The 12,179-nt window shown below is 43.5% G+C and overlaps 1 protein-coding gene across 1 annotated transcript in view; it reads right to left on the bottom strand.

Moving 5' to 3' along the window:
* Fuss (SKI family transcriptional corepressor fussel) overlaps window positions 1-11,613 on the bottom strand; it is a 32,661-nt gene extending 21,048 nt beyond the window's left edge. The window contains exons 1-2 of the mRNA XM_071788025.1: window positions 11,279-11,613; window positions 10,878-10,922 (exon numbers count right to left, since the gene is read on the bottom strand). The gene's annotated coding sequence lies outside the window, so the exon portion shown is untranslated. The remainder of the gene's footprint in view (window positions 1-10,877; window positions 10,923-11,278) is intronic.
* Between the last annotated feature and the right edge of the window lie 566 nt (window positions 11,614-12,179).

Below are 12,179 nucleotides of genomic sequence, written 5' to 3'. Positions count from 1 at the left end.
TTGCGCGGGCTATATTGCGTTATCCGGTGCCCGGGCCTATTCGACCTAATGGAAAATGCAACGCCGATGCGACGCGACAATAATTTGCCTCTCAGCGCGGTTTTTATCATCATCGGCGAGATTGATTATAATCTCTGATGTTTTACGGTCGCGCTCGTGCGTCCGTGTCCGATAATAAATTCCGCGTTTTCCACTCGCGTTAGGGGGAATAAAAAAAAAAGCATCCTCCTCCGCTCTCCCACCTCCTCCACCCTCGTTGTAATTATATTTATTACACTTTATCGATTAGCGCTTTTTCTCCCTCTCGACGTGCCGTCGCGTCCGGTGGTGCATTCAGCTCAATTAAATCGGGCCCTCCTCGTTTTTGCTCTGTCCCGATCCACTGCCACGCGATCGCCGGCCAATTAAATCGCGAGCAGTAACGCGACTTTTCATAACGTAAGCGGCAACGCGCGCTGCTCTCAGACCACCATTTATATTCGATCTTTTTTTTTTTGCAAAAGAATGGAGGTTAAAGCTTTCCGATAATAATTTCATAAAAGCGAATATGAAAACTGAAGGTTGGATTATAAACGACATTCGCAGACTAGGACTAGCTTCGCAAAACCATGGCATCATTTCGCTTATTTTATACAGAATTATTGTTCCATTCTTTGTATAAATCCTGATTTGAAAAATGTAGACGAGTCATTAAATAATTTCGTCAATTGGAAACTGGCGAGTAACAATTCTAACAGTTGATTATTTTATAATTACGGAATTTTATGTATCTTCTCAGACGTTGCATTTCTATTATCTTTATACTTGACTCTGCCCGCTCTCTGGATCCTACATTGAAGATGGATTAATCGGCGGCAAAAGCACGATCGCGTTTATCCGAGATTCGGAAAACACGTGTGCCGATTAAAAGGTGTGATTAAGTTGTTCTCGTCGCCGTCGTCATCGTTGTCGCTCGAAGGGCCCTCCTTAATTATCGGGCGGTGTGATTAAGCGAATCCAAAGATCCGCTGAAATTAAACTCGCGCGGTCAAAGCCGCTGGTCGTCGTATTCTCTCCTCCTCTCTCGCGCTCTCTTTTTCTCTTTCTGTTTCTCGAAAATTTACGGAACAGAATTAAGGATGATTAAATCCAGTTTCTCTCGTTTAACCTTCTTTCCGGCTTCTTTCCGTAATCGGTAATTGGTCGATTCCGTTAATTGCGCCGAGGACAATGGTGTCCCTGCTGATCTCTTGATTCAATCTTTTGAAAAAATCAATCGAAGTATCAAGACAATTTCTCTTTTTTAATTACAAATATTTAATTTTAAGGACAAAAGCTTTAAGCATTAGTGGAATGTACATTTAACTGGAATCGCATCGAAGATGCATCGTGTATTTAAAACGTAACGCAATTCAGTGATTTTATCTTTAACGTCAGAATGGAATTCTACTTTCTATGCATATCGTTAAAAAGTTTTTAGCTTCAGAGAGTTCGTGTTCTTGTCGTGTTTTTATATTTTCTAATTTAAAAGCGCGTCTAAATCTTTTTAATCAACGATGAATACAACATATTCACGAGACAGGTATATACGGGGATTCGCGAGGAAATAACTTCGGAGTGGCGAACTGTCAATCGGCATGCCCTTGTAATTTTTCCACAAGTCAAAGCAACAAGGAATTGCGGAGAATTCGCGCAGAGAGGAATATAAGCGAGAAGTCTTTCTCAAAGAGAACGATTCGCTGGTTTTCACCAAGGAGACTTCCTTTGCAAGAGCCGTCGGATAAGGAGAAAGAAAAAAAACGGATGCTGAAGGCGAAAATGAGAGTCGGCTTCGCGAATCGAGTTCTTTATCCTCTTAACGGGAGGCGGCGAGGAAGAGGCCGAAAAATTTCAAGTGCCTGTAATAAGTGACTGGAGATTTCCCCGCCGTTAGTTTAACGCACGACAAAGATTTCCGAGAGTGTGTTTTTGAAAAAGTAAACTTTTAAGAGAGAAAGACGACGGAGGAGAAAATCTTTCATCTTTTTAGTGACAGTTTTGTGATAAGCTTACCCTCGAATAAATAGAAAAGCATTTCAATATGCACCAGGCAATAGATATAAACATAGATGAGCGATATATGAAAATCATTCATTTCATACAGTATTAATTATACGCTTTTAAATAAATTCTTCGAAAACAACTTATGACGTAAAAATTTTTGGATAGCGTGTGCCCGTTGAATGTGTGGCTTATGCTAAATTACTACAAAAATAATTTCCAGCACGAGAAAATTTTTTATGAAAAAATCGACACGATAGAAGTGAATACGGACGCATGATAAATGAATCATTGCAACCGTCTTGATATACCGAATAACGTAATACGAAATTCGGGCATTTTATCATGCGGTTATATACGATTATACATAATATCATTATACACATGACTGAGTTAATAACGCAATGCACATAAGACAACAGAGAGACGCGTCGCGGAGAGGAAGAGGTGGTCGAAAGAGCCGAGAAGATGGCTCGGGGGATGAGGGATGCATCGCGGAACAGGTACGCCGATTAGGAGGAGAGATCAAAACGGTCCGTGTCGACGAGGCGAGGAGCAGAGCGGGGCACGGGGTCGGGGCCAACCCCTGGTGTTGATTTTAATTGAAAACGCCTCCGCGGAGGAGGTAGCGCGCGCGCGTACGTATATATACAACGTGTACGTGCGTCGCTGTGCACGTACACGCGCGTACGAACACAAATACCGATGCAACCCCCGACAACCGGAGGCAGCGCGAGAGCGCCAGCGCCCCGGCAAACGTCCCCGGGGAGCCGTGGTACGAGGGGGTAATTCAATTTGACACCCCCACCCACGCTTAAACAAGGCAGCACCCATCCGAGCGTCCCCTCCCTCACCCTCCCTCTCTTTCTCGCTGTGTCTCGCTCTTTCTCCGTGCGCCTCTCCTCTTTTGCGCCCCGTCTCTCTCGCTCTCTCATTTTCCTCTTTCTCCTTCTCCTCCACCTCCTTTTCCTCGTCCTCCTCCGTCGTTTCCTCTCTTCGTACCGTGCAAATTAAATTCTCATCCACCGTGAAACAATGTCGGTACCCGACCCGGAACAGCCCACCGACCGTCGCGAGTTTCCCGTTTCCGTCCCTCGTTCCCTTTGCCGCCCCGCGCTTCGGCGAGTCTCGCGGATTCCGTTGGTTAGCGGTCGGATGGATCGGACTCGAATCGACCGCATTAATTACTCGCTACTTACAATTATAGTGCAGGCTGAACGAACGGCCGGTCAGTCGATCGTCGCGACGATCGCGAGATATCTCTTCTTAACATCAGAGAGCTAAACATCATCTAAATTAGAAGAGATATTCCGAGAACAGGTCAGTTATATCTAATTTATGATGATTACGTATAAAGCTTTACGTTCAATAATGACTTCTTTAGTTTACGTTAATAAAACACATTCTACTATTCCAATAGAAAGTAATTAGTCTATTTAATTTCGTATAGGTAAAATGTTTCTGTATAGAAAAAAAATAAATAAAACAGACGTTCGAGATGTGCAGACGACAATTAAAATTGCTTCAACTACACTTTAATTCCACATAATTTAATTAAATTTAATAATTAAGCTTCCTCGATTGTCAAAATATCGCAATCCCGATATCGTTATCCGGACACTCAGAAGTTTCGCTGTAATTGTTTCTCGATTAATCTCAGCTGTAACTCAACGGGGAGAACTTAACTGAATTAAATTTAATAATTAAATTAATTGTCACGACGACACCGCAATTATTGAAACGCGATCGTTCTGAAATGTCGCCGCGAAGGACTTACAATAAGAGACGTCGGGGATTGCACGCGCGAGATAGATAGACGGGGATGAGAAGTCGCGACGGCGCGCTCTCTGGATTACGTACCCGCGGGCTCGCGGATTATTTAAATGCAAACACAATGTTGTAGCGGGGCGCATTGTTCCCCTCTCGGTTATTTTACAATTCAATCTGCGATCCCGGGGCTCCGCCGACGCGGCGCGGCGCGGCCGGGGAGGCGACGGGAGCGCTCGCTCGGTCGCGCGCGCGCGCGCGGGCGTTCGTTCATTGTAACATTGTTAAATCTCCGTCCTTCCATCATGACTATCTTCCGTCCTTCTTCAGGCACTATCTCTTTCTCTCTCTCTCTCTCCCTCAACCTTCGGAATCCTCCCCCTCGTGCATTCTTCTTTCGACTCGACTTCTCCATCCTGCGTTGGACAGAACACGATACCAGTTTTCTCTCTCTCCCTCTCTCGGTAATTGTACGCATCTTTCGGACTCTTCGCATAATTTATGCGCGGTTTCCTCTCCCCCGTCCCTATCGAAGCACGACGGAGATGTAAATCGGGACAGCAAGTGCGTAATTTTGCGCGGATAACGAAGCGCAAACGCGCGCGGTGTAAATCGCTATTAATACATCGACGTCATCGCGTCGCCCGGTCGACAGTGATTGCGCTTAACATCCCGCAATTAATCCGTCGATCTGGTTGTCGGGTTTAATTTTGGCTCTCGATTAGATCACGCCGAAAATCTCGCCGAGCTCTCCCCCGGATTCCCCGGTAATTCGACGAACTTGAACAAATATCTTCGTTTATTATCAAAATAGATCATAATTACCATTACATTGCGCCATTATTATATTGCAATTAGTTTACCAATAAACCCTCTAATATTTACAACATATAATATCGCAGAAGATAATTTTAAACGATAACGCCAGGTGGAATTCTCTATTTGCGCTCACTTCACTTTCATATATTAATTTATATCGTAATATCGTTAATTCTTAATGCTTCTCGCGGCCAAGTATTTCGGCCTTGTCAATAGCATGTTAATCCTTTGGCCTTTGTATCTGTATACGCGTTAAAATGTTATCATCTAGAGTGGCATCAGAGGCAAACACAATGCCGCGGGCTGCTATCGGAGTCCGTCAAGAGGATCAGGAGATTAAGTGCCACTCGGATAATAATTTTAATAACCGGAATGCACTCTCTCTCTGATCGTCATAAGTACTTAGCTCCATCCGGGGAGAACGGATCTTTTACCTTCTGAACCCGGTGTGTTTTTACAATACCGAGTCGCGCTCAGTTATTCCCGGGGGCCGCATTTATATTTCACGACTCAAAAATTACACAAATGCTAAGCCGATATGATTCATCGTGCGTTACATGTAACTTTACAAGTCTGCCGTTTGAAGGAGTGATTATGAAAAAAATATGAAAATATGAAAAAGTAAAATTGGCGAAACAAAGGGAACATCATTAGGGGCGTTAATCATTCTGCATAAACGAAAGATGTATTTTGTTAAAGATTTCTTAAACTAGAACAACATATTTTTTAATAACACAGTGGAATATCAAACAGATAAAAATAAATAGTATTAAATAAATAAATTAATAATAATGGAATAATCTCTACATTATTCATATACATATATGTATATTCACAATTATAACGATGAATATTAAAATAATAATGTGTTTGTTTAATGTTTCTGTTCTCTTCAAAGAAGTAGAAAGTCATGCATAAAAATGGAACAGTAAAAGAAATTCGATTATTGAAATAACATTAATAGTAAATTCCGAACATTTCTGAAGATTATAGTTAATGCGCTATTGAATCACTTATAGCCTAAATATGTTTACTTTTCCAACTTTCCAAAGATTTCGCTTAAAAGAGCCTTTAAGCGTGTCCAGCGACACTATAAATAGTATAAATCGCGCGTGCGTAGCCAACCGAAAAATTGGGCGAGACACTTTCCAAACACATCCGGAAAGTTTTCGTAACTTGGGATAACGCACCTGGGACCGTAATCTTCGCTTATTATGTCAGCTTAAGCGGAAGAGAGATTTTTGTGCTTTTATTGTGTACCATTAGTTACTCCAAGCTTTTCTTATATTTCTGTTTTTTTTAGGCTCTGCCACTGAATAGTTTCATAAAATCCTTCAATGACAAGAAGATTAAACTAAGACTTATAATCCAACGATTTAAAATACCGGTCGTAATACCTGTCATTTAATCTGACCGCTTCATTCTTCCAGTTTTCTATTCAAAGTGCCTATAATCTGCACACAGGTTGTCACCTCGAATATTTCTCGCAAGAGGCAAACCCAAGCAACGGCTAATCCCAAACACAAACAGTTTACGGTGTTTGTTAGCCTGGCACCCCTACGGCGCAACGACCCCGCGTATCCCCGCGGGACCAGTTTGCTCAGGACCCGCGCGAATCGACTATCAATTTATTTAGCAGCGTCCGAGGGAGAGATCTCTTTACGACACTGATTCCATCCCGAATTTCGCGAGAGTCATTAAAATTATTTTCACATCTCAATATAGCGCATTGCTTTAAGAGTAGCGATTAAAATCTCAAGTGAGAAAATAATGACGTATACAAACCTGTTTTCTCTACACTTTTCTGCATTTAAAATAAAAAATAAGCATATATCTAAGATTAAAGTGGAAAGAAAGGAAGGAAGTTTGTTATAAAAGAATGTAGAAACTGTATTTAGAAGAATCTGAGAGTTGGATAGAAAGTTTCTGATATATAAAAGATATGTATTCAAAAATGTTGATATGAATGCAAACCGATTCGTACCTGAAGGTGCAAGTTCAGTCGCCAAACAGTGCCAACAAGTGACGTCTATTTCACAATTTAAGTCACGATCACCGGATGTCGATCCAAGTAGCCAATATTCTTTTACAGAATCAATTGCAACGAAGAGTCTTCTCTTTGATTATGAATCTCGAACGGACACTCGTTTCTACAACGGAAATTCGTTCGTTTAGCTACATCGAAAACTAGTTTCTTCAGCTAAGAGGCTCTCCCAATCGGATTCTTCAATAACGACGACGATTCGTTGTTTCACTTCCGGCGAAAGTTTATTTCCTCGATGAAGACTCGTTTCTTCAGCACCAATGACGAACGCTTCGATTTCTTCCGCGTTACTCCTCCAGCGCTGTGACGTTGGAACTAACCCTAATTACGACGATTAAAACCTCCGCGCCCCGACAAGGATGATATACTTGTCTCGTACTGTCGCGGCCGACTACGGAACGTGCTCGAGGGCGGTATACTCGCGAGCGGGCTCGATTTTCCACCGCGCACCGGAGTGCGTGTCGGGCTGTACTTCGCGCGCCTCTTTCGCGTCACCCTCTTTCTCTCCGGTCGGCACCCCGCGGTGAGCGAGAGCGCTAAATCGAGACTCGGGTAGCAAAGAACCGCCCCCGAGTGTCCCACCCCCGTGGCAACCAACCCCATGCCGACGAAGGCGGGGCCTCCTGGCTCTCTTGCCTCTCCGGGGGTGGCTCACCTCAGGGGTAACTACAAACACGTACTTACACGTACTTACCGTTATTATTATACCCGCATCCGACTCGCGTGCGCGCGAGCGCATACAAACGGGGACGAGTGAGAGAGGAGGAGAAGGGAGGGAAGAGGAGAGAAACAAGGAAGGAGAGAGGGTGACAGTATATGCGCGTGCGAGCGCACTTGCATTTACACGGACTTTTACATGGTATTCCAGACCTAGCAAAGTCCAAATCGAGAAGATTTTATCGTTGTTTCAAAGTCGCAGTATTAATAAACATATTTTCAATATTATTTATGTACATACATATCTATGTTATTACTTATAATAAAAAATTGTAAATCTTAATTATTGCAAAAAGTTTGTTAAGAAAATATTGAGTTTAACTTCCGTGAAGAATTTGTTGGGTTAATATTTTCCACAAAAAATTCAAAATTTAACCAAATCAGATTCCAAAAACATACAAAAAATCTTATTCTTTGAAATTCAAGAGTGTTTCGTCTTGCTAAAAATTGTTTTGACTACTTAATATATTGTCTAATTGCTCAGATACATTAAACGTTGGGAGATGTCTATTAATTTCTGAATTTATCGCCGACGGACCGCGCTGTGTGTCCAGGATATACTCTGTAGGGATTTGCAAGGGATAGTTTTCGCGGAAAATAACTTTCGAGATCGTCTTTTTCGTGTGCACACAGTGGTAGGACTTTCTCCAACGTCGCTAAGGAGTGCGCCTACGTCAACGGCGATATTCAAGACGATTAAGGGCGCGCGCGAGCGTCTCTGCTCGCTCGTGACGCAAATTAAATCCGCTTAACACGGATCTGCAAGGGGGATAGGAACGATCTGCCGAGATGCTTTTGACCGAGCGGAGAATAATCGTCCTAGCAACAGCGACAAACAAACGACATTACGTCCTATAGAAGGGGATGCGCTCACACAATCGGACATAGCTCGTCTCGAGACGATTACTAAGAAAAAAAAAAAGAAGAATACCTTCTCATAAATGTAAATTCTCTTCCGTTAAAAGTAATATCTATATTTTTAATATTGAAATTAATTGTGATCTTTTTTACATTTTCTCGAAGAAAGATCACGATCGATTCACGTATGTTATTTTTCGGCACCCTTCGGCGAAGGTTTCGTTTAACGAACCGCAAAGAGGCCGGTGCAGTTTATACCCCAGTTGGCCATTACGATCTTTCTTTTTGCCGCCCCCTTGGATCCGTAATAAATATTACGTCCGGGACCCCTGCCAATTATGCCTGACTACCAGCGTATCTCTCTCTTTCTCTATGTCTCGACGAAAAGTCACAATGCGCGAACATAAGGTCCGATCGGAGTTTCATCGTCACCCCCCTCGGAGCTGCCCCATCGCGTCTCCTCCTACCTTTCGCACCCTCTACGCAGTCGAGTGTTCGGAAATCCGTGACTGCGTTATTTTATTAATGCCCACCGTGATCGTCGACATCGCCGCTAACATACCGTCCGATGACGCTGATAGATAGCGGATTAAATTCGCGCAATGCGAAATTAAGCGGACGCTTTTTTAAGTAAAATTGAAACACGAGCGAGAGGATCCTCCAATAACGTAATCCACAAATCGCAACTAGAAACAAGTAATCGCGGAATTAAAATATTTTGTATAATTTTTAACATTAAAAGATTACGCATATTACATATATGCATAACATATTTTGATTTAATCTTTATTAAACTGGGAGATTATACCATAATTAAAGTGCTGCTTAATTCTCTCTTATATAATGTTACATTACTAGATGCAAAATTTATCGTGAATGCTATATTTAAATGTGAAGGAAAATGACTCAATGTGGAAATATTTCCATGCAACTCCATAAGATATGCATAACTATTAAGTTTCCGTTCAAATAATATTTAGAAAAAAAAACTACGCGCGTTTGTCCGCTTGAGTTACTGCGCAACGCATCTGATGCTCGTGAAAATCAGACGGGGGACCGAATGTATCCTCGTTAGCGGCCAATTACCCGTAGCGGGCACGTTCGATTTCCGTAGTGATAAAATTAAACGGGCTTTATTACCGGCGGCTGGCCGCCGCGGAATAACGACGCGCCGCGCCGAAACGATCGAGGTAACGAGCTGCGGGATACCGCGGCGACGGGCTCCGCTCCGATCCGCTCCGAGCCGCGCCGAAGACCGAAAGAAGATGAAGTGGTTAAGCGCGCGGATCTCAATGGACTGCCAATGCCGGGGATCGCTTTGATGAGGGCGCGTGTCGGGTATTAAAGCTACCTTCGCCGACCAGTCCGACCGCACGCGGTCGATTTGCACGAGAATCGACTCTCTCGATCTCCTAGCTCTCTCCTTCTCTTGCCCGCCGGGGGTTGCGTTGGCAAGTCCGATACCGATCAGATTCGAAAGCGAGGGGAGGAACGGCTCCCACGTGGGCCACAATAATCGAGACTAAGTACCACCGAAGCTCCTTTCGACAATCGCAACATTTGCAAGATCGGTGATTGACATGTGTTCAAAGCGATATATCTCTGTTCCGTTGCCGCTGTTCAGGGTGCGGGGTATCCTGTGGTTACCGTATCTCTATATAGGGACGTTTCTTGACAAATGCGGAATGAATTTCTTTTTAGCGTGTATTTTATCAATATAAATCTTTGCTGCTTTTAATATTTCTTAAATTCAGGTTGATCTTCGATATCTCTATGGACTTCATATAATTAAGAAACATGTCGTTCCTTTACAGATAAATTTATATTAATATACATATAATACATTCGTTTTTAATAATTTTGTACTTAAAGAAAAATATAGGAAAAAACTGTTTTGATAGAAATCTAATATATTTACATATTATTTAAACTGGCGATCGTGACGCAGAAAAAGATGCGCATATTGTTTAAGAACAAGAGAATAACAGTTCTTATAAGATTGAGTCGTTCATGTTAAATTCCTACTTTTTCACATCAAGTACAGTCTATATAGAGTAAAATATTAAATGCATATTACATGCATACAACTATACACTCGCGCGCGCGCGCGATATAGTTTTAATTTTTCTTAGCTGTTATACCGCATTGTTTTATGATTCAATTTGAAACCAAGAACTTGGCTGGACCGAATCATCCAACATTATCCAACATTACCGATGCGATACGAGGGCGATGCTACACTTGGTAGCGGGTGTGCGGGACCATGTTTGCTATTTGCATAACGAGCTTTGGTCTCGGGGCGCGACATCGGCCCGTTCGGGGGCGACGATGCGTGCGAAATTTCGCGCGAGGGTCGTAATCGACGCGCCGAGGTTTCCGTTTGCAACACGCATGCAACCGAGACTACCAGAGAGCAGGAGAAAGAGAGAACGATATGTCCGTACAAGTCAACGCCGATTCCCAAACGTAACGCTGCGGCCGGTCGGCATACTGCGCAGTCAATTAGTTTAATAGGCCGACAGTTGTGTTGTCCACAGCCCGAAAGGAAGGGTGGCCCTGCGTCACGATTGCCAGACTGGGTCCGCGGCTTCTCGACAATAACATGAGTGGCGAGTGCTGAAGACCTCGACATTGAGATGAAAAAATAACTCACCGGACGAGATGCACAACAGCGGAGTTGTTGTAACCCTGCGTTGATCTGTAACATAGAAATATTTTTAGCAATTTTACAAAGCAGCATTTAAAATAATCGATACTTTGAAGTAAATAATTATCGCGCCGGTTAAAATTTTAAAACGTCATGATTTTAAAATGCAAGAGACTAATGTAAGAAACAATCGCGGCTGCATATTTCCGATTAATTCGTTCGCATAATCCGGCAGTAAATCATGCAAGTAATATTTACGACCGTGCGAATAAGAGAGAGAGACGCGACATCTCTTCTCGCATATGTCAGAGATCGAATTCCGAAATTGCCAAGTTGCGCCGGAGTTTAACCTCAAAAGTGGCAGAATCCGTCACCAGGAAAATAATAAATGAATAACAATGACTCACCTCACGGTTGCTCCGCCGTCGCACGATGCCTCCTAGGCCTCCTCTTCTCCTCGATCCTCCTCCGTTAGTCCATCGTCGCATCTCCATCGGTGCATTCACTCACGACGCAACGACGTTCACGAGCGAAAATCGACGGTCGTCGCTTATGGCCGCGCGACACTTTGCACGGCACTCCCGTCCCGGTATTAATCTCGCGACGCGGCGGCGGCGGCGCGTTCTTAATTACACGGCGAGGAAAAAATTACGTCGGCGAAACTACGAACGAAACTATGCGATCCGCTCGACGCCCGTCGCGTCTCGCGTCGGCCCGTGATGTCCCGCACCGGGCATCCGCAGGTAAATAATAACATGGCGGAGAGAATTTCGTAAATCGCGCGGTCAACTTCACTCTCGCGCCAGGAGCAACCGTCGCGAGGACGATTAATGCCCGTATCACACTAGCGATTGCGTCTACGTTTGCGTTGCGACCAATCAGAAAGCGGCTGCTGGTGATTGCGATTTCCGTTCTGATTGGTCAAAAAACTTATAGCGTTTTCGATTTGCGACTCAAACCGACTCGGGTCGCATCATGTATACAGGACTCTAGCATCATTGACGTGGAATACATACATATCTATGTATGTATTCCACGTCCATTGATGCGACCCGAGTCGGGTCGAGTAGTAAATCGAAAACGCCATTAGACGCAATCGCCAATCGCTAGTGCGATACGGGCAGTATACACTTGCTGCTTGTCAGGCGATTTTGGTTAAGTGCTGAATTATCGATTTATGAACACTGTGTCTATCACTCATCGAAACACGATTAAATACGAAGTTAAACGTACGACTTTAATAGAGACTGTGATCTGTGATCGCTAATTAAACACGTCGCGGCGTCACTCGATTTACGCCCGTCGTTT

This window comes from Temnothorax longispinosus, chromosome 9, assembly GCF_030848805.1.
Source record: "Temnothorax longispinosus isolate EJ_2023e chromosome 9, Tlon_JGU_v1, whole genome shotgun sequence".
NCBI classification, from domain to species: Eukaryota; Metazoa; Arthropoda; class Insecta; order Hymenoptera; family Formicidae; genus Temnothorax; species Temnothorax longispinosus.
The sequence above is the reverse complement of the archived record's forward strand: the minus strand, read 5'-3'. Positions and strand labels throughout refer to the sequence as shown.